Source organism: Grammomys surdaster, unplaced genomic scaffold (assembly GCF_004785775.1).
Source record: "Grammomys surdaster isolate TR1022 unplaced genomic scaffold, NIH_TR_1.0 191, whole genome shotgun sequence".
Taxonomy (NCBI): Eukaryota; Metazoa; Chordata; class Mammalia; order Rodentia; family Muridae; genus Grammomys; species Grammomys surdaster.
In genome coordinates, this window is record NW_021604636.1 from 14649751 (window position 1) to 14677335 (window position 27585).

Below are 27585 nucleotides of genomic sequence, written 5' to 3' on the forward strand. Positions count from 1 at the left end.
CCCTTCCCCACATCCTGACTTTCTGTGTTTATAACCCCTGTGTGAATGAATTACGATTTGAGAAAAAATAAATTATAAAAAAAAGAAACTGTGAAAAAAATTATAAAATTTTCACACTTATACAACTGGCTTTTCTTTTGGTTTTAGGAAAACATTTACTTCTTTATGTATGTAGTTGAACACTTCTGTTGTTTTCATGTTAGGGACTTGGATTTTGATTTTATCTACTACACAGGAAATTCTCCTTAGAAAGTTAGCAGTTTGAAGCACTCTACACTGTTTTTGGTTTGTTTGTTTGTTTGTTTGTTTGTTTTTTCTAGCTTTGCTACTTCCTAAAGTACTAATGGAATTGGAAATTGGTCTTAATCATGGTTGTAACCTTGCTGACCAACATTCATACTACAATGTGCTTAGGGATGGTTAATCCTTCACTGAAGGCCTCGGGACTATGTTTGATTATTGTGTTGTCAATTATTCTTTCTTTTTACACTTAACAGATCCATGAATAAGGAAGTGCTAGAATCCTTTCATGAAACTGGGCTCTGATTCCTCTAGCTTTAAATAGTAGAATAGCAGAGCTCTCGTTCATCCATGCATGCATGCATGTATTTTTCTGATTAATTACTAAGTACCAACCTTATTTAGGCTTTACTTTACCTGTACGTATGAGGTTGACTTAGCCTGGAATACCAACCTTCTTTACTCTATTAGTCTTCTATTAGAACCTCTAGGTTAAAGAATCTTTCCCATGTGTTCTTGTGGGTCCCTGTTCCGGAGGGTTCCACGAAGATCTCTGGCCCTGCCGAGTGCAGGGGTCCGGGCCAAGGGGATAGAGTGCAAGCAGGGAGGGGAAGTTGCCTCTGCTGACTCTGCCATCTCCACTGTTGCTGCCACCCAGTAGCTCCCAGGTACACCTATCTCTCCTTGATGAGCTGGCCAGGCTGGTCTGGTAAGAAGCCAGCTAGCTGGCAAGCAAGGAGAGGAGGCTTCAGGAGAGCAGATCTTTTCCCAAGTGTTATAGCTCTTGTGACAGAAACTCTTGGACACCAGGATGATTCTCGAACACCTCTTTACTTCTCCTTAATAGAGCCCTTATATACAGTTTCAGGGTGGGTCAGGGTCTGGCAGCAGATAACACCTATGGGTTTGGTCTGAGAGCTTGGAGATACCTCATCTACATGTGGGAGAGCCTGAGGCACTGTTCTTTGTGACTGATGGCCATAAACCTCTCTGTGGGAGGGGCTGTGGAGGGCTGAAGCTGAATGGAAAGAACCAGGGCCTGGGAGCAGAGCTGAGCACCTGCCGACCAATAAGGGTCTGGGGTTGGAGGCCTATGCTCGACTAGGCTCCCAGTTGCTTCTCACAGTCCACCGCCCCAGATGTTCTGATAAACTTTATGACCTGCCTAGAAATAACATTTTTTTTTGTCCTTTAATGTTGTTGTTTATGGACCTGGTTTCAGATTACTTGCGTTTAAACCACAGCCCCCTACTCCTACCAGCTCTACCATCTCTAGCAAGTCAGTTATTTTCCTTGAGCTTCATTTCCTCATCTTTTATGTGGAGACAATAACAAGTCCACCTAATATATTTTTAATAATTATACTTATTTATCCAGCGACTAATTACTGAACAACTATTCTAGATTCTGTCTGGAAGGTGTCTGCTCACATTATTGTGGAAGATGGGTAGTGAATACATAAATGTATAAAACACACAAACAGCTCAAAGGTAATAGAGAGTATCATATAGGAACAGATATTACATGGATATTCGCTTAATATGAGAATTACAAGAATGAAGAAGAACATTTAGGGATATGTGGGGATAGGATAAAGTATTAAGATCCATTTGGGTAGATATTACCAGTATTCATTCAAATAAAGATATTGTCACAGTGGTATACATGTACATTCATACATGTGTACATACATACATACATACATACATACAAGAGAGAATAAATAAATTTAAAACCAAGAAGTTGAGTTTCTGCTTGTGTTATGGATAAAATTAGCTATATATCCTTGATTTTAAATATTGAAGTTTTTTTTTTTATATGGCTGTATTTGGAGATGCGTCCTTTAAAAATGAAATGTAATTTAGGTTACATTAGTCCTAACCCAATGCAACTGGTATTCCTGCAAAAGAAGGCTATAAGGACACACACAAAGATACTTAAAGATACTTTACTAAGCTGAAAGCGATCATGTAGGAAGGTCTGAGGTAGAGGAGATGAGAGACTGGAAAATTGGCCTGATGGATAGTGTTTCTAGCATAGGCCCAGGGTAGTGAAGGGACGAGCAAACAGACCAGAGGTGACCATAGAAGAAAGAAGAGAGGGTTTAAGGATACAACTAAAAGGAATATTTTAAAAAAAAAGTGGGAGTGCCCATTTTGCAATGGGAGATAAGAGTTGAGCAACATGAAGACTGAAATGATTCAACCATATGGAGACAACTCAGAGGTAGCTGGTGACCTGAGGCAGGGCGATTGTAGTACATACGTTGGCATGATAGTATTTCAGGAAAGAGTAGGCCATGAAGCTGTGTCGATGGTGAGCAAAGACTACGCTTTCAGAGATGAGGTGAGATCATAAATTCACATAGCATAATTTTGATGTTAGCAGCTGTAAGCTGCTGTTCACTCTTAGTGATTTTAGTAGTTGGGCACAGACAGACATATGTGTGCTTATAGCACACAAGGTACACTGAGAGAAGTCAGAAGCAGTGGAGAGGAGAAAGAGAGGCCTAGCTTTTTCTGTTATTATCCAGATCGGAGAGAAACAGCTCCACATTATTTGATTTTGACATTATGACATGCCAGCTGTACTTTATGGAGAACTTTCACAGACATGACCTCAAGTGACCTTCACAACAGCTTTTGAAAGGAGGAACTGCAAGACTTCCTCTATAGATGAGAAAATTAAGATTTTGGTAGATCTGGTGTTGTTTGTTGTCAGACAGTGAAGTCCTTCAGGCTCCTTGCTTAATTTAAAGCTTAGAGATGGATGACTTCAGTAGACCTAACTTGAATTACTTCACAGGAAAGTTGAAATTCCCCAGAGTGATTATAGTCCCTTCCACAACACCATCCCTTCTCTTTACAGAAGCATTGGAATGATCTCAATTCCAATTGAGAAAGTTAATGGCCCCCTTTATTTTCATTTACACCAAATAATATTACATAGCTAATATAATACTACAATCAATGCCACACATCTTTGGCTTTTCAGCTTATTAAGAGTTTAATAAAAAAGAAAGAAAGAAAGAAAGAATGTCCTAGAAATTCTACTTTGATCTGATTCTGGGAATTATTAATTGTTTAAAAAGATTGAACTTCTTCAGTTTTAACCATGTTACAACAAAACCCAGGAGATTTGGGGTCATGTAGCCTAAGGTCATGCACAATGCTGGTTGGGCATGGACTGGGTAGTTTTATTGATGGTTGGCATGGATTTTAGGCAAATGGCCTGTGAGTCCATGGCTTTAGACCAGAGCTTGGATGCAGACTGGTTAGTGGTAGAACACTTCACAAACGTAGAAAGATTTCAGATTGGGCTTATGTCTGATTTATATCTCTACAAAGAGAGAGACAGACATTGTCAGCTATGCTGTTAAGTGAGCAACAGCTGAGCATAAAGGCAAGCGTGGTGGAGAGAACTCATCCCCAGACAGGCACCCATGGATGACTTTAAAAAGAGCATTTATGTGGGGCATTCTCAGTACATTGCGGGGCTGCTAAAGGCACTGTCTCCATCGTTACTTATTAGCGTGGAAAGCCTAATCCACAATGCCCTAAGGAAGGCTTCTTTGCTCAGAAATGTGGCATTCAGTTTTTGTAACTCTGCATGGAAATTCCTTTTAAAACTGTGCATTTCACAAGATGTAGTAATTGCCCTGGGGTGTAAAGAATTATGGAAGACGAGGGGTGATCACAAAGCCAGTGTACGCATGAAGGAGAAGGAAGCTCACAGAAACCTCATTGTTTCCGATGATCATCAAAAATAGGTCAGAAAACAAGTTCTGCTTTGATGTGAGATGTTTTTGTTTCCAGAGAATTCTGTGTAATGAAGTGTAACCTCAGCAAATGGAAACTAGAGTCAATAAAAAGCCAGAGAACTCATTATAGAAATAGTATGGGAGAATTTGTTTCCAGGACATATTTTAGGAGAATCTCGATCCCCATGGCTTCTATCAAACTTTTTCTTAGTGTTACTCCTCTTTGAGCTTGGTTGATCTATTGGGCCAGATGTAGGCACGTGGAGCCAATATTATTTAGTACATACTCTCATGTCTGTGGAAAGGTTAAGAGCATCCTTATGCATGGCAGGCAGTGTGGAGAGGGTCTTGGTTTGTGGTCATATAAGCTTGGTTCCATTTCTTCTTGTTCGATCTCCAGCTGTGTAATTTGCTTTTGTCTTAAATTTAAATTTTACTATCTGTAAAATGAGAGTCATTTTTATTTGTTGTCATGGGGATGTGGGAAGCAAGATATGTCAGACTCCTGGTATGTCTGAGGTAGGAGAAGGCCACTGTGATTATCATTTAAAGTTATCATCAAATTCCTGTAGGAGGCTGTGTGTCTGTATGTTCACGAGCACATTGCTATGGTGGTGGTGGCGGTGGCGGTGGCAGTGTGTTTATGGGGTGGGGGGATATTGTTTCTTTGATTTTGGTTCTGGAGAGAAATATTCTTCTATGGCTTTGGTTAGCCATGTAGCAGCCTTTCTTAATACTGGCATTTAACTGTGGCAGAAATTCTTAGCTGTTTCTCCTCCATGTAACCTCTAGCTTTCCTTGTAAATGGTGACTCTACTTTTTATTTGCACAGCCTCATGATTTGGATATTCATGAGAGTGAGGACCCTGTCATATTCTCATGGTTGCTAACTACTGTCCTCTCATTCTGCATGTTAGAAAGCTCTAGATCCACATACACTGATAACTCTGATGATGTCTGGGGCCATTGACAGATGCTATGGGCCTACTCACTCAACCTGCGCTGAACACTTGAGGCCATACTTCTTAAGCTCCTCCTGGGTTTATTGCACACTAAGCAAGAACTCTTCTGTAGTTTTGTTGCCAGAGGATAGTTACAATTTGGGTTGAAAAAGATTTCCGTAGCTGTTAATGAGACAATTTGTTCATTATGGTGTCATTCATCTGTGAGCTCTCTTTTATTGCTAGTCTCTGCATCTTACCTGATGCTTTGGGAAAAAAGTATTCATCAAGAAAATGGCAATATGTAGCTCAGATTGTGAGGTATGACATAGTCCACAGGACTGCAGTGCCTTTCTCAAGACAATGTCCAAATAGAAATGGACAAACACGGGTGCGCACACGCGTGCGCGCACACACACACACACACAGACAGAGAGAGAGAGAGAGAGAGAGAGGGAGGGAGGGAGGGAGGGAGGGAGGGAGGGAGGGAGGGAGGGAGGCATGTGTATAAGTATTGTGTGATTGATGTTTTTTTGGAGGAATACTACACACATACCTACTCTGTTGGTCAGTCTCCTTCCTCAGCAGTTTAACCATTCTATAAAACTGGGGACAATCCTTTAAGAATCTTACAAATTTCTGTTTTCCCAGACACGTGACCTTTTGTTTACTTCCTGACTCTTATGAACTGCTTTCTCCCTCCTGGAGGGAATGTTTCATGTTTAAATTGTAGACAACAGTGTACATGTAGCATTTGAATATTCTTTTCATGTATTGCCACCAGCAAAATAACTATCATTTCTGAATACAGAAGCTAAAAGGAAGATTATCAATTTTTTTTTTAGGTTCCACATCTGTAAAAAAGAGATAAGCTCACAGTAATATTGATGCAGTGAAGCTGACACATTTTGAAGTGATCCCTGAATTTGTGTCCGGTTTCTACTCAAATTATTGATGCACGGCTCCACATGTGGACCCATTCTTCCCAATGCACTGGGATAAGTTAATGCTTATTATCAATATTTATATGGATGGCTTCACAGAGCCTTTTATTTTATTTTATCTTATAAAATTTTAGTTATTTAGCTACAAGGCATTGCACACACTTCTAAGCCAGCCTTCCAAATGTTTCCTCTTGGTAACTTGGTATGGCTCTGTCAGTCGCCTGAAGCAGCTTTATGCTTCCTCTGATCTAATGAATATATAGTGAAGAAAGGAAGAAAGGAGAGAAAGAAGGGAGTGAAAGTCAAGTGAATTTCTTCTTCATCCATGATGCACTTTTAGCTGGGAATTTCTGTAAAAAGACAGATTAAGAAGAGAAGAGGAAATAGAGGTTTACATATCTTGTCTTCAAACAAAATCACCTGCATAAATTAGTGTGTATCTATAACAGATAAAGAACCGTCTTAAACTCCAGATTTCCCAGCATCTTTTGAAAGGTTGAGAAAGAGGCCAAGGTAAGAGGAGATGGCTAAGAACTGTGAGCAAGGATCGAGTCAGCTAGCAGCTTTCCTGCTCACTGATTCTCTAAAGATTTCGTCTTAGTTCTTTTCTGGTTTAAAGAAGGATATCATTAAGAATGGAGATTTTCTAAACAGAGATGATGGTTTGGATCTAAAATGTTCCACAAAGGCCATACATAGAAGACTTGATTACCAGATGGCGACACAGTTGGGAGGTAGTGGAACCTTTATGAAATGTGCCAAATGGGAGAAGTTAATTCACTAGGTAAGTGTCCTGTGAGGGATATTGGGACCTCCTGTTTCTCTCTTTGCTTCCCAGTCACCTTGGGATGAGGAAGCTTCCTTTTTTATGAATTTCTCAACATACTGTTTCTCCACAGAGCAAGGTATACCTAGACTGAGACTCTGAAACTGTGAAGCTGAAGGCAATCTCTTTTCTTTAAAGTTTTGTGCTACAGGCATTTTGTCACAAAATGTTGACGAAAGCCAACTTATACAAGGAGTATACATTTCTTTCACAAAACAGCAACTTTTCAGAATTCCTTTCCAGAATTGGGACTGCAGTTTATTTTAAAAACCAGGAAACATAAATTATTCTGATAATAATAATTATCAATATATTGTATCTGTGTACTGAGATATTAATGTGTAAACATACATAAATACTTGTATATATACATATATTTATGAAGTAGGAAGAAAATGGCATCTGTTTCTACTTAGACCCACTGACCTACTTTCCTTATGTCCATCTGCTCATGTCATAGATTCTGAATTCAAGGTTAGCATTGTGCAGAGTGAGGCTTTTATGACAATTCTCCTGTCCAGGTTGAGTATTTTACACTCCTGCAAGGGGCAGGGGAGGTAAACTGCCCAAGAACTGGAAGAAATCACCCATCAGGCCATTTTCATTTGGGCCCTCTTTATTTTGAATTTACAGTCTACATGTTATCAGGCTTTTGTGTCTGCCCACTCTGGAGATAGCCTTTACAGGTGAAACAGCTTTCTTTTCAAAGTTTCATATTTGTGTATTTTTCTTGGGAGGCTGTCTTAATTGGGGTTTTACTGCTGTGAACAGACACCATGATCAAGGCAAGTCTTATAAGGACAACATTTAATTGGGGCTGGCTTACAGATCAGAGGTTCAGTCCAGTATCATCAAAGCAGGAACACGGCAGCATCCAGGCAGGCATGATGCAGGAGGAGTTGAGAGGGCTACATCTTCATCTGAAGGCCATAGGAGACGACTGGCTTCCAGGCAGCAAGGACGAAGATCTTAAAGCTCACGTCCACAGTGACACATCTACTCGAAAAAGGCAACATCTACTCCAACAGGGCCAAACCTCCTAATGATGCCACTACCTTGGACAAGGATATTCAAACCATCACAGAGGTCATTGTCATGGAGGCCATAAAGAAGTAATGTTGAACCCCAGATTCCAAGTGCTTGAGTAGAAGCTCCTTTCACAATGTGTGAATGACAAAGATTACTTAGACCATGATTTTTCTGTGCAAATGAGCACTGAGATATGTGTTGTTCATGTCCCTATTGGAGGTGCATAATAGTTCTGAGAATTAAGAGACCTGCCGGATCTGATGTGGATATCCTTACTGACTTTATCCAAATTCTTCTTCTCTGATTTATTTGACTTGAAGTTGATCAGTGCCCAAGATCAGACACTCTTATTCTGGGTGCCAAAGCTCTTTGCTCGGGGCCATTGCCAGTTTCATATGGCTCCTAGATCTAAGGTCTTTGAACTTCCGTTTTGGACCAGGCTCCAATTAGTGTAAACCTCTGCTTGGACAGTAACCATACCTTGTTTGAGGATAAGACTAATGTCTGTTCCATAATCTTTTATTATGTTGCTGGGTATCTACGTTACATTGTGTGAATACCTAAATGTAGTCACTAGCTCTTTTCCCGATTCATCTGGGACTTTTATCCCCTTGGAAAGAAAGCTGGAGGGGGAGCTTCCTGTTTGTGTACTTAAACATTACATTGAAAAATATCCTGACATACATGCCCCCAAAACATTTATCTAGAGGACTCTGATGTCTCTGAATAAAAACTCTGAAGGAGTATATGTGAACTCCTTTGTTTATGCTCTATCCTTGCAGCCACTTAGTGGGTCCCAAGTATTTTAATAGCTAAAGTGATCCTTACATAGCATGTCATGTGACCACTAGTTAGGGCTTGCCCAGTAGAAACTAGTGGGTTCATCTATTGAATTTGTTTCACTATTCAAAACATGGCAATTTTGGAGGGACAAAGGTTTTGCTTTGACATTTCTAGATATTCATTATGTTTATGTTCCACTATGCTATTCGTATAAATATCCAGCTTGGTCTATTTTGGAGTAGAGTCTGCGAATATCTTGATTTCCTTATTCTCATCGTAAAAAAGTGTTTATAAACAAGGATGGTGCATGAAATCCACTGATCCTGTGTGACAGTGCCAAGTTCTCTAGCACAGCCTTGATTTAATACATGTCCTGGAGTCCACATGTTCTTGTGAAATTTCCAGCATTTGGAATCAAGATGAATTTATAGGAAAAATGCAGGAAGAAGTAAACATATATTAATAACTTCAAAGTGCTAGCGCCTAGTGACGTCCTCAAAATCACATTTCTTCCAAGTTTCCAGGAACTTATGGCATCTATAAAAGAAGATGGCACTGTGGCAAAGACCTGATTTGCATGTTGTCATATAGTAAGGCCTTCCTCGCCCAGAGCCTTCCTTGCTCCATAATAGAAACCCCATACTGTTTGTCGATACTGAAAGTGAAACCCCGCAGACATTAAAGATGAAGGTGATAGGATGTAAATGTCCATTCTTCAGAAGATGTTTCATTTTTATTTGTGTAATGTGTTGTGTGTGTGTGTGAGAGAGAGAGAGAGAGAGAGAGAAAGGGAGGGAGGGGGAGAGAGAGAGAGAGAGAGAGAGAGAGAGAGAGAGAGAGAGAGAGAGAGAGATAAGTTTGCAGGTGGCCTTGTAGGTCAGAAGAGGTTGGATCTCCTGGACCTGGAGTGACAGGAGGTTGTGATGTGGGTGCTGGGAACCAATCTCGGGCCCTCTTGAAGAGCAGCAGGTGTTCTTGACCATTGAGCCATCTCTCCAGCTCCTAAAGCTCCATATTTTGGTGTCCCTATTTATTATGTTAAGCTATTACGTTATATTTTTACCTAACACCATTGGAATGGTTGATGATTTTTTTAACAGGATAATTGTGGAGATATGTCAAATTCCTGTTGCTTGTAAGCTTTAGGAGAGACCTGCAGTCGCACTGTCTTGCATGTGCCAGTAGAGCCTCTGTTCTCCTTTCACTCGTACGGTCACAACATCTTACTGTGCATTTTGGTCTTTTTAACCTCACCCCATGCTATTAAACAGTCATTTCTGTCCTGACCATGAAGTTCAAGCTTTTCTTGATGCATCTAGGACGTCACTGCCAACAATCATAGGGAGATTACATCCCCTAAAACGAAAGCATAAGCATTTGTTTGATAGGGGAGAATTAGTCACAGAAGGGTGGGGCAGACAAGTTGTCTGTTCATAGACTAGGATGCTTCTGATCTGTTTCTTTTTAATAGCTGTGTGTTTTTCACATTAAGGAAAGTGAGCCTCAGAAGCTCACTCAGAAGCTCTTCAAACTTCAATGATGGTAAGATTCTGATTAGATAACTATTATCAGGGGTTTCTCAGATTAAGTGTATTCAAACAGCTGACTAGGACATTTGAGTAAGAGTATCTTTTTATGATGGGATAATTAAAATGATATAATTGTATGGAGATAGTAGTTTTCATGTCATTATTTGATTGAATTTTCTCATTAGCTCCAAATGGCATAGCAAAATCTTATTAACTGGGTGTCTGTGTACGCATATGTGTTATGCACTGTGGGTGAATATATTACATATGTTCTCATATGTTGGGAATTTTCTTATCCAGTGTCTAGTCCATGATTAGAAGCCCAATAAATGTTTGCTGACCCTAAAACTAGTCCACTTTTATCCTTCCTGATAGAAAGAGAAAAGTGACATCTTGCACCTTTATGGACTTTTGTTTTTGTATATGTTTCTTTTTGATCATCTTACACTCACAATTACCCTCAGAAGATGGCATATTCTGGATGTCATATTTGATATCTGCAACTGCAAGCTTTCTATCCCCACTCCCAAATTAATGGTTGAGTAGTCTTGCAGTGAGCTTCTGTGTCTGTGTAGAGGTCACAACCCCACAGGCACTCTAGTTTCTTATACAAAACAGTCATAAGCCTCCATGTAATATCTATTATATTAAAGTACTATGTTAGGCATCTGAAGACAAGCAGAAAGGTACTCAGAAAAAAATCTTCTATTAAAGAAATTTATTACCAGGACTTGAGAGATGGCTGAGCGGCTAAGAGCACTGACTTCTCCTCTAGAGGACCTGGATTCAATATCCAGGACCCATATGGCTGCTCACAACTCTCTGTAACTCCAGTTCCAGGGACTCCAACACTCTCTTCTGTCTACCGCAGGCACCAGGCATACATGTGGTACACAGGCATGCACGCAGACAATCGTGCATATAAAATAAAGACACAATTTAAGAAGCCTCTTATTCCCTGATTGCATCTTTCCTTTTATGTGTTCATTTTTGCTAGGAGAGGTTGAAATATCTCACAGACAACCTCATATTGGAAACTATGAGCTATGCTCTCCCACACTCTTTATCTTAACAATTGTTTTCTAAGTGCCCAAGCTGTAACGCTGCGGCCTTTCCTAGGCTCTGCCTTTTTCTTTATCTGCTATGTCCAATGCCATCTGACATTCTGTGAATTCATCCCCTCGAACCTGGGCTGTACCTTTGTTTGTGCTAATAACACATTTTGAAGCTTTATATCTTTGCCCAGTCTCAATTGTTACAGATGTATTCACATATTTGTGGTTCATCTACCCTGGGTGAGAAATGTTCTCAAAATCAAGAGTCATTCTACTGTTTACAGTCTTTCTAAAACTCCTAAAGGCTTTTTTTATTGAATGTTTTATTTACATTTCATATGTTATCCACTTACCTCATCCCCCACCCACCCAAGAACCCCTTATCCCCTCACCCCTCCTCCTACTTCTCTGAGGATGTACCCCTACTTACCCCTCACTCCCACCTCCCCACCCTCAAATTCTCACCCCCTGGGGCATCCATTCTTCATGAGACCAAGGATCTCTTCTCCCACCTATGCCCAGCAGGGCCCTCCACCCTTACATATATAGCTGAAGCCATGGATCCCTCCCTAAGTGCTCCCAGGCTGGTGGTTTAGACCCTGGGAGCTGTGGTTGGTTGGTATTGTTGTTCTCCTCATGGGGCCGCAAACCCTTTCAGCTCCAACAGTCTTCACTCTAACTCCTCCATTGGGAACCCCATTATCAGTTCAATGGCTAGCTGTGAGCATCTGCCTCTGAATATGTCAGACTCTTGCAGACCTCTGAGGAGACATCTATATCAGGCTCTTATCAGCATGCACTTCCTGACTTCCACATCAGCATCTACCTTTGGTGACTGCACATGGGATGGATACTCAGGTGGAATGGTCTTCAGACAGCCCCTGCTTCAGTTTCTTTCCCTCACTTTGTCTCCATATTTGCTCCCTTGAGTATTTTGTTGTTCCTTCTAAGAAGGACAGAATCACCCCCACTTGGTCTTCCTTCTTCATGAGCTTCATGTGGCCTGTGAGTTGAATCTTGGGTATTTGAAGATTCTGGGCTAATATCCAATAATCAGTGAGTGAATACCATGTGTGTTCTTTTGTGATTGGCTTACCTCACTCAGGATGATATTTTCTAGTTCCATTCATTTACCTAGGAATTTCTCGAATTCATTGTTTTTAATAGCTGAGTAATACTCCATTGTGTAAATGTACCACATTTTTTGTATCCATTCCTCAGTTGAAGGACATCTTGGTTCTTTCCAGCTCCTGGCTATTATAAATAAAGCTGCTATGAACATAGTTGAGCATATGTCCTTGTTATATGTTATATGTTAGAGCATCAAACTAAATGGAGAGAAACTTGAAGCAATCCCACTAAGATAAGGGACTAGACAAGGCTGCCCACTCTCCCCCTACCTATTCAATATAGTACTGGAAGTCCTAGCCAGGGCAGTTAGACAACAAAAAGAAGTCAAAGGGATACAAATAGGAAAGGAAGAAGTCAAAATATCACTATTTGCAGATGATATGATAGTATACTTAAGTGACCCCAAAACTTCCACCAGAGAACTCCTAAACCTGATAAACAACTTTAGCAAAGTGTCTGGTTATAAAATCAACTCAAACAAATCAGTAGCCTTCCTCTACATGAAAGATAAACAGACTGAAAAAGAAATTAGGGAAATGACACTCTTCATAATAATCGCAGATAATATAAAATACCTTGGTGTGAATCTAACCAAGGAAGTGAAAGACCTGTATGACAAGAACTTCAAGTCCCTGAAGAAAGAAACCGAAGAATATCTCAGAAGATGGAAAGATCTCCCATGCTCATGGATTGGCAGGATTAATATAATAACAATGGCCATCTTGCCAAAAGCAATCTACAGATTCAATACAATTCCCATGAAATTCCCAACTCAATTCTTCACAGAGTTAGAAAAGGAAATTCTCAAATTCATTTGGAATAACAAAAAACCCAGGATAGTGAAAACTATTCTCAACAATAAAAGAACTTCTGGAGGAATCACCATTCCTGACCTCAAGCTGTACTACAGAGCAATAGTGATAAAAACTACCGGGTATTGGTACAGAGACAGGCAGGAAGATCAATGGAATAGAATTTGAAGACCCAGAAATGAACCCACACACCTATGGTCACTTGATGTTTGACAAAGGAGCTAAAACTGTCCAGTGGAAAAAAGGACAGCATTTTCAACAAATGGTGCTGGTTCAACTGGAGGACAACATGTAGAAGAATGAAAATTGATCCATTCTTATCCCCTTGTACAAAGCTCAAGTCTAAGTGGATAAAGGACCTCCACATAAAATCAGATACACTGAAACTAATAGAAGAGAAGGTGGGGAAGAACCTTGAATACTTGGGCACAGGGGAAAAGTTCCTGAACAGAACACCAATGGCATATGCTCTAAGATCAAGAATTGACAAATGGGGCTTCATAAAATTGTAAAGATTCTGTAAGGCAAAGGACACTGTTAATAGGACAAAATGACAACCAACAAATTGGGAAAAGATCTTTACCAATCCTTCATCTGATAGAGGGCTAATATCCAATATATATAAAGAACTCAAGAAATTAGACTCCAGACAGCTAAATAACCCTATTAAAAACTGGGGTATAGAGCTTAACAAAGAATTTTCAACTGAGGAAACTCAAATGGCCGAGAAGCACCTAAAGAAATATTCAGTATCTTTAGACATCAGGGAAATGCAAATCAAAACAACCCTGAGATTCCATCTCACACCAGTCAGAATGGCTAAGATTAAAAACTCAGGTGATAGTAGATGCTGGCAAGGGTGTGCAGAAAGAGGAACACTTCTCCATTGTTGGTGGGACTGCAAGATGGTGTAACTCCTAAAGGCTTTAAGTAAAAGCTTTCACATTCCTTGAGAAATCAAACGTAGTCTAGACAAGATGTAAATACTTCTTCCCAAGCCTTTTTTTTTCTTCAGGTGATATGCTCACCCAAATGGGGCAAACCATGAATTCTGCTTAGGAATTTATGCTCAGTACCTGAACAATTATTTATATTGGTCTTTTCCTTTTAATAATGTAGATGGTGAATTATGGGGCCATCTGACCTGTGTATCATAGGTTTAACTAAAAGGTTATTCAGGACTCTTTTGATAAGAGTGGTCTAGAAATGAATCATCTGAATTTGAATAGAATTGTTCTTTCATTTATAAAAGTATAAAAGTGTGTTAGTACATGCGACATAAAACCCCCTACAAACTTTCATGGAGCCTTATCACTATTTCTATAGAGGAAATGTATAAATATAGGAATCTTCTCCCCAAGTAAGAAATACAAAGATTGCAGTTCAAGGCATTGGTTCATGTTAAGTGATTATGAAAAGCATTTTTTTCAGAGCTTTTTGGATATGGGGAAAATAATTAAAGGCTTTTGGACCGATAGTCAGTTGTGTTCACCTGAAAGGTTCTTTCTTTTCTCTAACAGTTGGTTTTCTTACTCATAAAATAGGAACAATAATTGTATACCCTAGTCAAGTCATTTGGGGATAAAATGAGATAATTATATGGCTGTGCTTAGCAAAGGCCTTCTATAGAAAGCTCAATAAGTGCTAGTTATTTTTATTAGCCACATTCTATTTTCACCCTATCCAAAGGCAAAAAAGCTCAAATTATCTCAAGGCATGCAGTGCGAGTTAAGAGAATCTAATGATTGTGGGATCAAAAAACCAGTATTCTTTCATATGTATAACTTAACTTTCTTTCCTTAGAGACCTTTAATATCTCTTTACTATATTGTAAATGGAACAAAGGCTTTTTATCCACCATTGTACCTCAAGGGCCTACTACTCTTTCTGATACACAATATGCAGCTCAACAAATAATGGCTGAACAAGTACATTAAAGCCTTGAGACCTCTAAGCGATATCACATTCAAGGATATTTTGAAGATATGCATATTTGGGAAAATGACAAATATACACAGGTGAACAGTTATTTCAGAACATCCAGGAAATCTGAGCACTGTTTCTTTTCATTTTGGTCACAAGAAGGCTTTGACCTTGTTCAATGCCCAGTAAGGTGATATGGTACTGCAAGTCAGACAGTCCTTTCTTGGCTTCCAATTTCATCAGAAACAGGCAGTACCCTAAAAGAGGAAAGTACAATGATTAACCCCTCATAGCTTTAAGAGCTAAACTGTTGGTGTGATTTAATTTTTCTCTCTAATTTATAGACAAATACTATATTAATTAATTATATCATTGTTGTGATAAAATTCCTGATCAAAGCAATTTAAAGATGGAAGGGTTTGTTTGGGGTCACTGTAAGGGTACAGTTTATCTTGGTTAAGAAGTAAAGACAGCAGAAGCCAGAGACAGCTGGTCACATTGCATCCACAGCCAGGAGGCAGCGAAAGGAGTGCTTGTGTTCAATTTATTTTCTTCTTTTAATTCAGTCCAGGATTCCAGCCATGGGGTGGTACTGCTAACAATTAAAATGGGTCTTTGCATCAGTTGACCTCTTCTAGGTAATTCCTTATAAGCCCTCCCAAATGATTTTTTTTCCTAGTGATTCCAGAGTCTGTGGAATTGACAATCATATTAACCAACACAGGAGGTTTCCCCCAAGTTGTCTACCTTCAAACCTCTGAAAATATTTACTAACTATGCTCGTGTTGTATAACTATTTTTCCTGATTATTGTATTACTGCCTGGAGAGAGAAGGGAGCCTCATAAGATACAACTCATAGTTACAAGACTCATGGGGTCCTTTCTCATTCCTGGCTGGGAGGATCTCTTCCCATAGAGAGCACTTTTAGGCAGTTCCAGGGATTCAGCTCACCTCTGGCCAGCAGCATTGGGGTGATCTTTCTGTACTTATTACTACAGTACTTATTTAGTCTGTCTCTGTCCTGTGTGGGTGCATTAATGTTTATTCACGACTTCCTAGGAAAACTTGCACAAAGATTAGAAAAAGAAATTTTGTTCTCATTTGACAGATCTTCCTTTCTGTAACTTAACTGTCATCTAACTTAGAAAATATCCTTTACAAATCTAAAGAACCATCACATAATTTGAAGTAATGCATTCACTTTCATAATGTGACAGTTAACCTTTAATACAATGTTGGGTTTGCCAGTGAAAATATATGAAGTTTAGAATATAGTTTTCTAAATGGCTTTAAATTCCCAATATTTTATCCATAACTGTGGAAATAAAAAAAATTAAGAAAAATGTTTTTCTCATTTAGTTATAAAACTTGGTTTGATCTGAACATATTTAATGGCAAAATATGAATTGACTTTGAGATGATGCTTTAATCAGCTTCCTTTACTAAGACAAAATACCTGAGATTCATCAGCTTAAAAATAGGAAAGATTTGTTTTGACACATAGGATTTTGGAGATTTCAGTCTCTGGTTAGCTATCTTTTTGCTTTGGAGCCTGTGGCATACACAGACAACACATTGCACAGGGAGTACCTGGTGGAATAAGCTGCTCATGTCATGATGATCAGGAAGCAAAAAGAGAAGAGACTAGCAGCCCAAAAGTCCCCTTTAAGAGGGTACACTTGCAATGACTTAGGACCCACCATAGGCCCCATCTTTTAAAAAATTTCATTAAATCTTTTCTTTCTATAATTTCAAAGATATACCCTGCCAAACCACCCTCTCAACCTCCTTCGTACATTCATTGTTTTGTTTTGTTTAGTGACTCACTGACATCAAGCAGGGCCATCTGTTTAACTATGGGTTTGTAACTATTCACTGGGTAATGTTCACAACTGAAAACAGAATCTTCCAGAATTTATTAGTAGCCGATACATGATCAAGGAGAAGTGAAATTCTATAAGACCTCTTCCATCCGTTGTAACTATTGATAGGGTTAGACTTGTATGGGTCTAAGATTATAGGTATATAGTTATAGAGTATGGAGGTATGTAGATGAGTTCAGGAATGAAATGGTTAAGTGCTACCCAGATGACATTTTACATCCCTTTCCCGTATCTTCTGGTTTGTCCCTTCTTTCTACCCTCTTTTTCATCTTTGGGTATTAACCAAAGTGTGATCAGAGGCAACCTATTTCTCAAGACCATCTAGCTCTCATTGTCTTTTGTGAAGCAAGGTTGACTGTCAAGCAAAACCTTGGGGAGGGAGAATGCAAAGTGCTAAGTTGAATGCATTTTGAAACAAGTGGAACACAGAAAGCATGTGCCTGAGGTTTAATTTGGTGTTTGTATTAAAAAACATTGATGCTTTGGCTGTTGTTTTAATGGCCCTTGTTAAATAGTAATCAATCTTTAGCTGTCTCAGGAGGATAAAGTAAGCAGTACAGGATAGAATGCCAGCAAAAGGTACATTTAAAGGAGCATTTGCTTTCGTTTTACACTCTTTGCAACTCATGTGGAAGTGAGTCTCATGTAAAGACACAGACGTTGTGAGATGGTTTCTCCTTGGTAAGTAATGCACGGAGATTCAGAGAGTGTACACACACAAAGGAACACACAGCCCTACCAGCTGTACCAGTACTTTTCTTTTTAGTAGAAAATTTCTCTAGCCTAACTATGCAAGGCTTACCTAGAGGTCCTGCTCTAGGGTAGATTGCTGAGCTCCCTTCTCACTTCAGACCCAGTGATCAATTCTGGAGTAGGTATAGGAACCGAACTTATGAATGAATGCACTTCTGCAATGGTCTCCACTTTGCCAGCCTTTCAAAATTCTTACGCTGTAACACCCAATGTCATCACATTGAGAGGTGGAGCCTCTGTTCAGTAGATGATCATTTAAGAGGACCGAGTCTCCCTGAGTGTGTGAAGGCTGATAATAGAGGCCCAAGGGAACAGGTTTGTTCCTTCTGCCTTGGGAGCACATTGCCACCCACGAATCATGAAACAGCCCTGCACTAAATGTTGGATTTGATGATGCCTTCGTGTTAAACTTCAATCCTCAAAGGCAGGAAAAAAATACATCTCTGTTGTTTAGTTGCTGTCGGCTAGACAGTGATCTTGTTAGAGCAGCCCAGATGGAGGATCATAGTCTGGGATCCAATGCTTTGTTTAAGGTTAATGCATGTTGCTGCAACTCTGAGCAGCGATTCTAGAGAAGCAGTGAGCATCACCTGAGACGGTGGTTACCCTTTTGACCCTGCCTGAACACTAGAGTCATGTGGCCAGATGCAATGCCTGTGACATCATGAACTGAGTCAGAATCTCTGAAAGTGGGGTTGAGGGCATATATTCTTTCAAAACCCTTCGCCCGATCTTAAAATCCATGAGGACCATAGCACTGTGGGTGGAATTGCAAAGCATGTTGGGACTATGGAACATGTATTTGAAAAACAAGTCTATACTCTACTCATGAAAGTTTGGAAATGATGCTTTTGGTTTTAAACTCAAACCCCTTCTGCAAAGCGTATCACATTTCTACCCTTTCCAGAGAACGCTATCTCCCAATTCCTGGTTTTAAGGTTTAACATTTTCTTTGATTGATATATCCATTTCTTCTATCATGTCTTCAATGCATGAGATTCTTTCTTCCATCTCTTGTATTCCGTTTGTGAAGTTACCTCTGTAGGTTCTGTTTGAGTTCCTAAGTTTTTCAGTTTTAGAATTTCATCAGTTTGGATTTTATTTATTAATATTTCGAATTCAGATCCTGAATGGTTTTACTCATTTCTTCCTAATGGTTGCATTTTCCTGGATTTCTTTAATGTATTTATTAACTTTCTCTGTAAGGACCTTTATAATCTTCATAAGGCTGTTTGAAGGACTTTTTCTTGCGTTTCAGCTATGTTGGAATGCTCAGTGCCTTCTGTGGTTGTTATTGATAGTGCTTCATGTTTTTTCTCTAGTGTTTAGTCATCTGGGATTGGTAATATAATTTTAGGTGCTGATATCTGGTCTTGTGCTTGTTTTGTGAGTGTTTTGGTTCTTAGCATCTATTCTATTTGGTTCTTATGAGATTGTAGTGGCTGTGTGTTATCTGTAGAAAAATCATCTGGGGTCCTAATAGGTGTAAGCACTGGGAGAGCCAGATAAAATGTGTTTCTGGTATTAGGAGTTTATACTTAGAAATTAGGATGGGCTTCAGGGAGTGTCTGAGGGGGGTCACAAGAGGGAGGAAAACAGGGTGTTCTATCAGGATCTGCTTAGTTAGTCCCCTGGAATGGAGGCAGAGAAAAGGCCACAGCAGAGAGTCTGGTATAGATCTGAGGATGAGACTGGGGATTAGACTTGGAGGAACTGATGGAGAGGTGAAGTTCTATAGCTAGCCTAATTGCCTCTTTGGTCAGAGAGGCCTGTGGGTTCTCAGGGTGTGCCTGCTGGAGTTGGGACTAGCATAGGGGAAAAGTAGTTTGGAGGCAAAGAGCTGGGTAACTCATTGGCGAGGAGTGTAGAAAAAAGGCAGAGGGGTTGCAGCAGGTGTTCTGTTGCAGAAGCTAGGGATTGGATTAGGAGGAGAGGACAAGTCAAGATCCACAGTTAGCCTCCCAGCTTCCCTGGCCAGAGTGGCCTATGTGCTTGTAGGAAATGCCTGCTGGAGGTGGGGATTGGGATAAAGCACTGAGTGCCAGAAGAGAGGTTAAGAGAAGTATCTACATACTTTACTGGAGGTAACTACAGTGTGGGAGAGAGGCCTCAGCAGCTGATCTGCTACAGAGCTACGGATGAGACTTGGGGACTGGATTTGGAGTAGCTGAGGGAGAAGTGGAATATCTGGTGTTAGCCTTCCTGTTTCCCTGGCCAGGGTGGCCTATGGGTTCTCAGGAAGTGTAAAAACCATTTTTATCTCTGGAAGAATATCTTGTGTTGTAAGACACAAGACAAGAAATATGGCTTCCTATGTTGGAATAAGATAGCAACCCAGCTAAGGAAAATGTCCCTACTAATAATCATGAACATTTTGTTTCCTTTTTGTTTCTTAAGGTAGCACATACAGTGATGGGTTCACTGTGGCATTTTCATATGTACACATTATTTTCATACATATGCATTTCATACATATACTTTGTTCTTACCCATGTCCCGCCCCCACCTCTTGTTCCCTATTCCCCCTTACTGGTCCCCGTGCTCCTCACAGATCATCCTCCCCTGCATTCACCTCACATCTGTTCCTCCTTTATTAATGTGTTTACTAATGTCTGTGGTTTTCTTGGTTCGTTTTCTGGTTGATTGGATCATGACCTGTTATTTTCTTTCTCCCTTACGAGAACTAAGACTTTTCTGGTTTACTGTGTGGATATCAGGGATTCCTTCCTACGTCTCCTTTGTCATCGATGCTGCTCGTGAAGTAGATTCTTGCCTGTGCTCCCAGGATTGTATGTTTTATTCTTCCTGTGTGGATTGTATTCTGTGAAGAATGTTCTTCAGAGTTAGCATGGTTATCCTGAGATGTATAGTATGTACTCATCTTGAAATGTCCTTACATTTTTTTCAATATGCCTCTGGGTATAGCTTGCTTGATTGACAGTTCCCTCCAGGGTTTAGTAGGTATTTTGGAGGGCATTTGGGGTTGCTAATCAGTTGTGTGGCATTTTGTACTTGCCTTGGTGAGTTGGTGTGTTTTTATTACAACTTTCAATAGTCTTTGTGTTGTGTACTGGATATCTTTATTATGATATATCTAGGAAAGGTTATTCTCCATTGCTTTTTTGCATTTCAGTGTCAATTGCCTTTTCTAGACTTAGGAATACTCATTATAATTTTGTGGGATGAATTCTTTAAAATTTGTCTCAGATCCTTTATCTACTGTGTAGATTGTTAGGTTCTGTCTCCAGATTGTATCCCAGAGTTCTTGGACATTGTAGTCATGCTTACCCAAACACATACATACAGAGACATACACAGCCACATACTGTAATAATAAATATCATTTAAAAAAAGAAGGGTAAAGCAAACAAAATGGTTTTACATCAATGAGAAAGTTTGAATGTAAAGTTAGGTAAATGTAAGGAACAAGAACTAAGCCTTTAATTCCAGCACTTGGGAGGCAGAGGCAGGTGGATTTCTGAGTCCGAGGCCAGCCTGGTCTACAGAGTGAGTTCCAAGACTGCCAGGGCTACACAGAGAAACCCTGTCTTGAAAAACCAAAAAAAAAAAAAAAAAAAAAAAAAGAATTAAAAATTGAACATTTTGAAGCACCGGAAAGATGATGGAGGAAGGGGAAAAAAAAAAAGATCCCCTTTGGTTCAAGAAAATCTCCTGAAAAAGAGGAAGGCTTATCAAGCCCTCAAAGCCACTCAGGCAAAGCAGGCACTTTTGGCAAAGAGAGAGAGAAAAGGGAAACAATTCAGGCTTAGACGACTAGAATCTTTCGTACACGATTCCTGGCGGCAGCAGCGACAAGGTGCGTGTCCAGCGACTAGAAGTGAAGCCTTGTGCTTTGGAAGTGCCTGGTAAACACTCCTTGGCCTTCGTTATATGTATGGAAAGGATTGAAGGAGTGAGTTTATTGGTAAAGAGCACCATCATGAAACTTGGCCTGAAGAAATTGTTCAGTGGGAGTCTTTGTCAAGGTTATCCCAGAGAGTGCGAAAACGCTGCACACAGTGGAGCCTTATGTGGCCTGGGGATTTCCAAATCTGAAGTCTGTCTGGGAACTCATCTTGAAACGTGAACAAGCAAAGATTAACAAGAAGACTGTCCCTCTGACAGACAACATAGTGACTGAGGAAATCAACACAGGCTGTGGAGGAAAGAGTTACCGGGCTTCTTCCTGCCTTCCATCTTCGTGTTTAATGTTGAGTGGGCAACTAGTTCAAATATCCCTCCCACCCCCTCCAAGACTCTTATAGCACTGGGCAAGACCTACACTTAATCTGGATGAAGAGGGTCTTGGTTTTACCTTCTATTTTTGTCAGGGTTGGTTGCCTTGTATTTTGTTTGGTTTGTTCAAGGCAGGGTCTCCCTGTATAGCCCTGGCTGGCCTTAAACTCCACAGCAGCCCTGCCTCCTCCTCCTAGGTGCTGGGGTTATAGGTATGTAAGCCTGGGGGCTTGTTCCTCAGACAGACAAGGCAGTTAGAAAGGTGACAAAGGTCATGCCAATGTCTTGTAGTGTGAGGCTCTGTTGGAACTGCACTGTCCACTTTGGAACCTCTCAGACCTCCTGTCCCTGGGTCATTGTAACAGTATTTGTACTCTGACCTGCAGTGATAGCCCTTTCCTATAGCTCAGGGTGGGGACTCACTATGCTAGACAAACATACACACATACATCCATACATTGTACTTGGAACTCCATGATGGTGGTACACACCATCTTGGCACCCAGAAGTGGTTTGTGAGGACAGCCTGCTTATTCTATGCACACTGGTCTATTAAGCTTGTCTCATTATGAGCTGCAGGAGGGACTAAAGTTTAACCACTTGTTTTCTACTAAGAACTGGTGTTTGGCTTGGCCTGGGGATACATACTTTTAGTCACAGCACTTGGGAGGCAGAGGCAGGCAGAGATCTGAGTTCAAGGCTAGGCAAGCCTGTTCTACAGAGTTCCAGGATACCCAGGACTACACACAGAAAATGTTAAAGACAAAAACCAATGCAGTGATAGACTTGTTTCCTAAACCACATGTACCCAGGAAGTCCCCACCATATTGCGAGCTTGGCTTAATGATTCGCCTGTGTACCCTTCCTCAAAACCCACACCAGAGGTCCACATTCTTAACCAAGGTTTGCCTTGAGCTTCCTGTACCCTTGGCTTCATGGGGCCCTGCAAAACATGGCTATGAAGCTGAGTCGGATATCTGACAGGGCCATCTCGTGGAGAGCGATCCTCGCCTTCCGTTGCAGCACCACAGGGTCAGAGGTAGGTAGGTCTGAGTTCAGTGTCAGAGATCAGTTAACTTATTACAGAGCACTGGGAAACAAGGTGACCAGAAATGCATTGCAGTCTTGGAGAACAGTCGTGTCTATAGAACATTCTGAGATAGAAGTCCTGTATCTTACTAAGTTAGCACTGTAGTGTTGAGAGTGCTGCCTACTGTGTGAGAAGCCCTGGACAAGTTGAGCTAAGGCTTTTATTTCTGGCTGGCTCAGAATTTAAAGCAAGTTTTTTTTTCTATATAGTAAAAGATTACTTTTAAGATTAAAAAAATGAGCAATTTAAAAAAGAAAAATATTATAAACAGTAATTTATGAATTATTAAATCACTAATTACTAAATAAAACTAGCAGTACACTAGAGAGGAGCAAAGGGGAAAGGCAAAAAATGAACAGAAAAAAATACATTTATCAAAAAAATGCATAAGTGAGATGAAAACATGAAGCCAAGAAATATTTCTTAATATGCTGAGATTAAACCACTACTAAGAGTGTGAAAAAGAGAAAAAGGGACACTCAAGGGACAGGAAAAGAAAAAAAATTAAAAAGGAGAAGGAATGACTTTTTTTTCTATGTCTTGAAAATTGCACAGTGTGGGGCTGTGGAAATCCTGGGATGTTCGGCCACACCCCCAGAACCCAGAGACCTAACATACAGCCTCTATGCTAGGTCACGTAAGGCACGAGACTAATAGGTCTCTGCCTCAAGATTTACATATTACCTAAAAGCCCCGCCCCTCTCCCGATTCCAATATAAGCAAGCCCCTTCTGACATTTTTTGGGAGAGCACGTGCTGCCACCCTTGAACCCCATGCGCGAATTTTGACCCACAGCACAGGTGTGTTAGGAGCGGCTCAGTGGGGCCTGTGGACCTCTGTCCTTTCTGTGGCTTCTGCTGGTGTTGAATCTGTACTGGAGAAGGCTCTACTGGCCACAAAATTTGTTTCATTTTTATGATTTTCCTTCTGTGTGCACCAGGGCCTTTTGTTGGCCACACTCCTGGCCTGGACAGGTTATCTCACATACTTCACTTGCATCTCCCACCTCCTGGGGTGTGGAGGTGTGGAAGGTGGCCATGCCACAAATGGCTGGACAGCCAGGAAAATTGTCTTTGCGCTTTCAGGACCTTCGAATTAAAGTATTAATCAGTCAGCTAGGGAGATGCAGAAATAGTATCAAATAAGCCACCAGAGCACTAGAGTTTCCGGTTTCCATAGTGACAAATAGCAGCTAGTTAGCTACGGAGACTGATGTTTTGGCTGACTTCAGGCTCATGGTTATTACCCTCCAGTTATTCTTAGCTGATGAGATTTTCTCCTGGCTAGGTAACCGAGGTGGGGTTGACTTTTCCATATACTTCCTAGGCTGAACCTTCTTGTGTACAGATACGTGTGATTGGTGAGCATGTGCTTTAGGATACAGTGGGGCTGGCGTGACTGCATGTGGGGGCTGAGGAGCTCAACTCGGCTCTTCAAGTTTGCATGATGAGTGCTTTATCCTCTAAACCACCTTCCCAGACCCCTGACATATGCTTGTCGTTAACATGTGGACGTCCCCCTCTCACTAGCCTCACTGGGCTCTCTCATCCTCGGCTGTGGTAGAGCAAATTCAGGCTGCCTGTCTTGTGTGTGTTCCCTGATTTTAGTCCCTGAGAGTAGCTCAGGTTTACATAATATATTCTGTATCATGGTTATACCTGTTCCTCAACCCTAGGAGCCATGCATCGATAGAATATTTGACACTCAGGAAAGGAATCACTACCCTGTACCTGGATCAAGATGGATGTGAACTGTGGGAAGGATTCCCAGTCTCTTTCCATCATGGCTGCTTAGCCTATCTTTTGGAGCAGTCTCCAACATTGCCTTCCCCTATGGGGAGCAGTGTGACTGGCCACTTCTCTGTTGGTTACCCATCTTTTCTCTCCTCACTTGTCAGGTCTTTTACCCTGAGCTTTGAGAAATTCTGACGTTTCTTTTTTTCTTTTTTGAGAATACAATCTTACTTTTGTTTTATCCTAATTTTTCTCTTTGACCGATTTACACAAAAGTCATTTCTAATTGCCTGTCTCTTCTTTTTTTTTTTTTTAAATTTATCCAAATGAGGTATGCTCTGGTGAAGTTATCACAAAAGGGTACACACACCCTCACATACATGCACACACTATAAAAGTACTCGAGCACTTACTGGTTGAAAACTTTTCAGCAAAGTTCACTTGAATTTTCAGTTTGCATTTTCTGAGGTAGCAGCCGCCTATTCAAATGGAGTGTTTTGACCATATGAAAACCCTACGTTTTCTCTGGGGAGTGATCTCTAGACACTAAGATGGAGACAGGAAACTGTGATGATGCTGAGGTACCCAGAACACCAAACACTCCAGGACCAACTGCAAGCTCATTCCTCTTCAGAACAGTTGCACCATGCTCTCACCCTGGTTCTTATCACAATGTATCACTGCCTCTTGGGTTAGTGAGATGCTAGGCAAAAGCAGTGTGGTACAGAAGAGCCTGGGTTTTGGAAACAGAAAAGGGTGGAATGTTTCATTGTTATCTGTTTCATTTTTCTTGCATCTGAAATGTGCTTTGTGTCATGGCGTCTACGTAGTTTACTATGTATTTCTCTGTCTAAGTGGTAAAACTTATCTAGAAATGACTTAATATTTAACATCATCATATGTCTGGATAGAAAATGTTTTCTAAAAAAGACAAAGACAAACAAATGTCTTGCTGTTTCTAGTGACTTTCATAACACATACTATGTAATTGCAATGTGTGTGTGCATGTATGTGTGTATGTATGTTTCTTGTTTAAGCAAATGTAAGCATTTTCATATTACTAAATATAGTTTTACTGTCATGCCAACAACAATTGTTGAATTACTGTTGTCAATAGTCCCCTGGAAAACTGCATCAAGAGCCACTATTTAATTTGCCTGCAGACAGATGCTCATCTGTTTGGGAATTACTTTAAAAATTCAGTGTTCCCATTGGAGCCAAGCATCATCACTAGACTTTTGAGGTAAGTGGGCTTTGATTCAGGAAGAAGCATGTGCAGGAAGAAGGAACACAGGTTGACTGTTCATGAGTAAAACTTGAAGAGCACCCTGAAGAATCTTGAGCTCACTAAGATGCTCTGAGAGTGTCTGTACCAAGAAGCTGAGGAGGCAGCTTGACTGCATGCAGGGCACCTTCAACACTCCTCAACTAAGACTGCTTAGACCTGCGGCAGCTCCAGGTCTCCCTCAGCTTCCACTATGTAGTAGATTCTTCCTGTGTGATTTTGTGGATTCCAGTGAGAATAATCCAGTGACAAGTACACTGCTTTACAATTTATTTTTACATAGTGAGACTCTTTAAGAAAAGTTTATGGTAGATCAACTCTTTTGTTGAATTTCTCTACTTATGCTTATTTCATATTTCCTTTGCTTTGCTTTCCTCTCCCCTCCCCTCCTCTTTCTCTCTCCTCCCCACCCTCTTCTCTCTTTCTTTTCTTTTTTTTTGTTTTTTTTTCTTTTTTTTTTAAATTTTTTTTTTAATTTCTTTTTTTTTTTGAACATGAAATGCTTTTTTATAGCATGTTTTACAAGGGGAGGGGGTAAGAGGGTCCAGGTGGTGGAAAAGTACAAAATCTTCTTGGTCTGTGCCTTGAAACATGTCATGGTCTATATGGTACACCGCCTTGAATTATGATCTACCTGCAGTTCTTCAGAAGATATGGTACACTGCTTGAGTTATGGTCTCCCTGCTATTCTTAAGAAGACATGGTACTCTGCTTTGAGTCTATCTGCAGTTGCTAAGCAGGATCTTGCAGTTGCCAAGCTTCAGAGGACATTGTGCAGGTGGGGAAAGATAGGGGGTAAGGGTAAGGGCGAGGGTCCTGGCTTCTGGCATCTCCCCCTTCTCTGTTTAGTTAGAGAAGGCGTCTTATGTTCAATCCCAACTATGTGAGTTTTGAATTTGGATGTCTAATTATGGGGGGTCTTAGACAAGTTCACAACCCCAAAACACTGATGTGAGACGAGTCACATCGATGGTCGAAGGCTTTAGGCTGTCGACGATGGGCAACGTCAAGGGACTCTGATGTGGGTGAAAGGAGGGTGAGAGCCCTGTCTTAGGCCATGTAGGCTGCACCCACTCCCAGCACCACGCACTCCTTTTCGGCTGCATTGGGTGGGCCCCTGGGAAGTGGACCTACAATAATCCCGTCATTGGGCTAACTCACAGCCATCCTAGTCTCTTGTAAATGTTCAAGTTACCAACCATTTGTCAGTTTGGGGTGTAATATTGTCATAAAGGAAGGCTCCCCAATGTTAGCGGCCATATCAAGGGTGGCCTTGGTTTAGGAAAAAGCCAATTTTTGTTGTGGTGATCAAGAGGCCAAGCTCTCTAGCGAGAGAAATGAGGGCAAAGCCAGGCATACCAGGAACCCTTCTGGAGGGCGTGGAAGTCTAGGGGTCGACCGTAGGGGGAGGCAGGGGAGCTGGCAGCTGTGTCAGTCTCCTGCGGAGTCACTTCTGGATCCTCTGCAATTTTCAGCTGATGGTAATGAACTTCAACTGCCTTCTTGATGGCAGCATCAACCTGGTTCCGTGGACGACAGGTCACGGGCGATGATCTCTGTCTTGCTCAATCTTGATGTCGTGTGCACATCCTCTCAATGAGGGTCCGTCCGGATGGGTCCGTGCCTCGAGC

The 27585-nt window shown here is 40.8% G+C and overlaps 1 pseudogene; it reads left to right on the forward strand.

Moving 5' to 3' along the window:
* The first annotated feature begins 2424 nt into the window (after positions 1–2424).
* On the forward strand, positions 2425–21875 carry LOC114622710 (annotated as a pseudogene).
* Positions 21876–27585: the final 5710 nt, after the last annotated feature.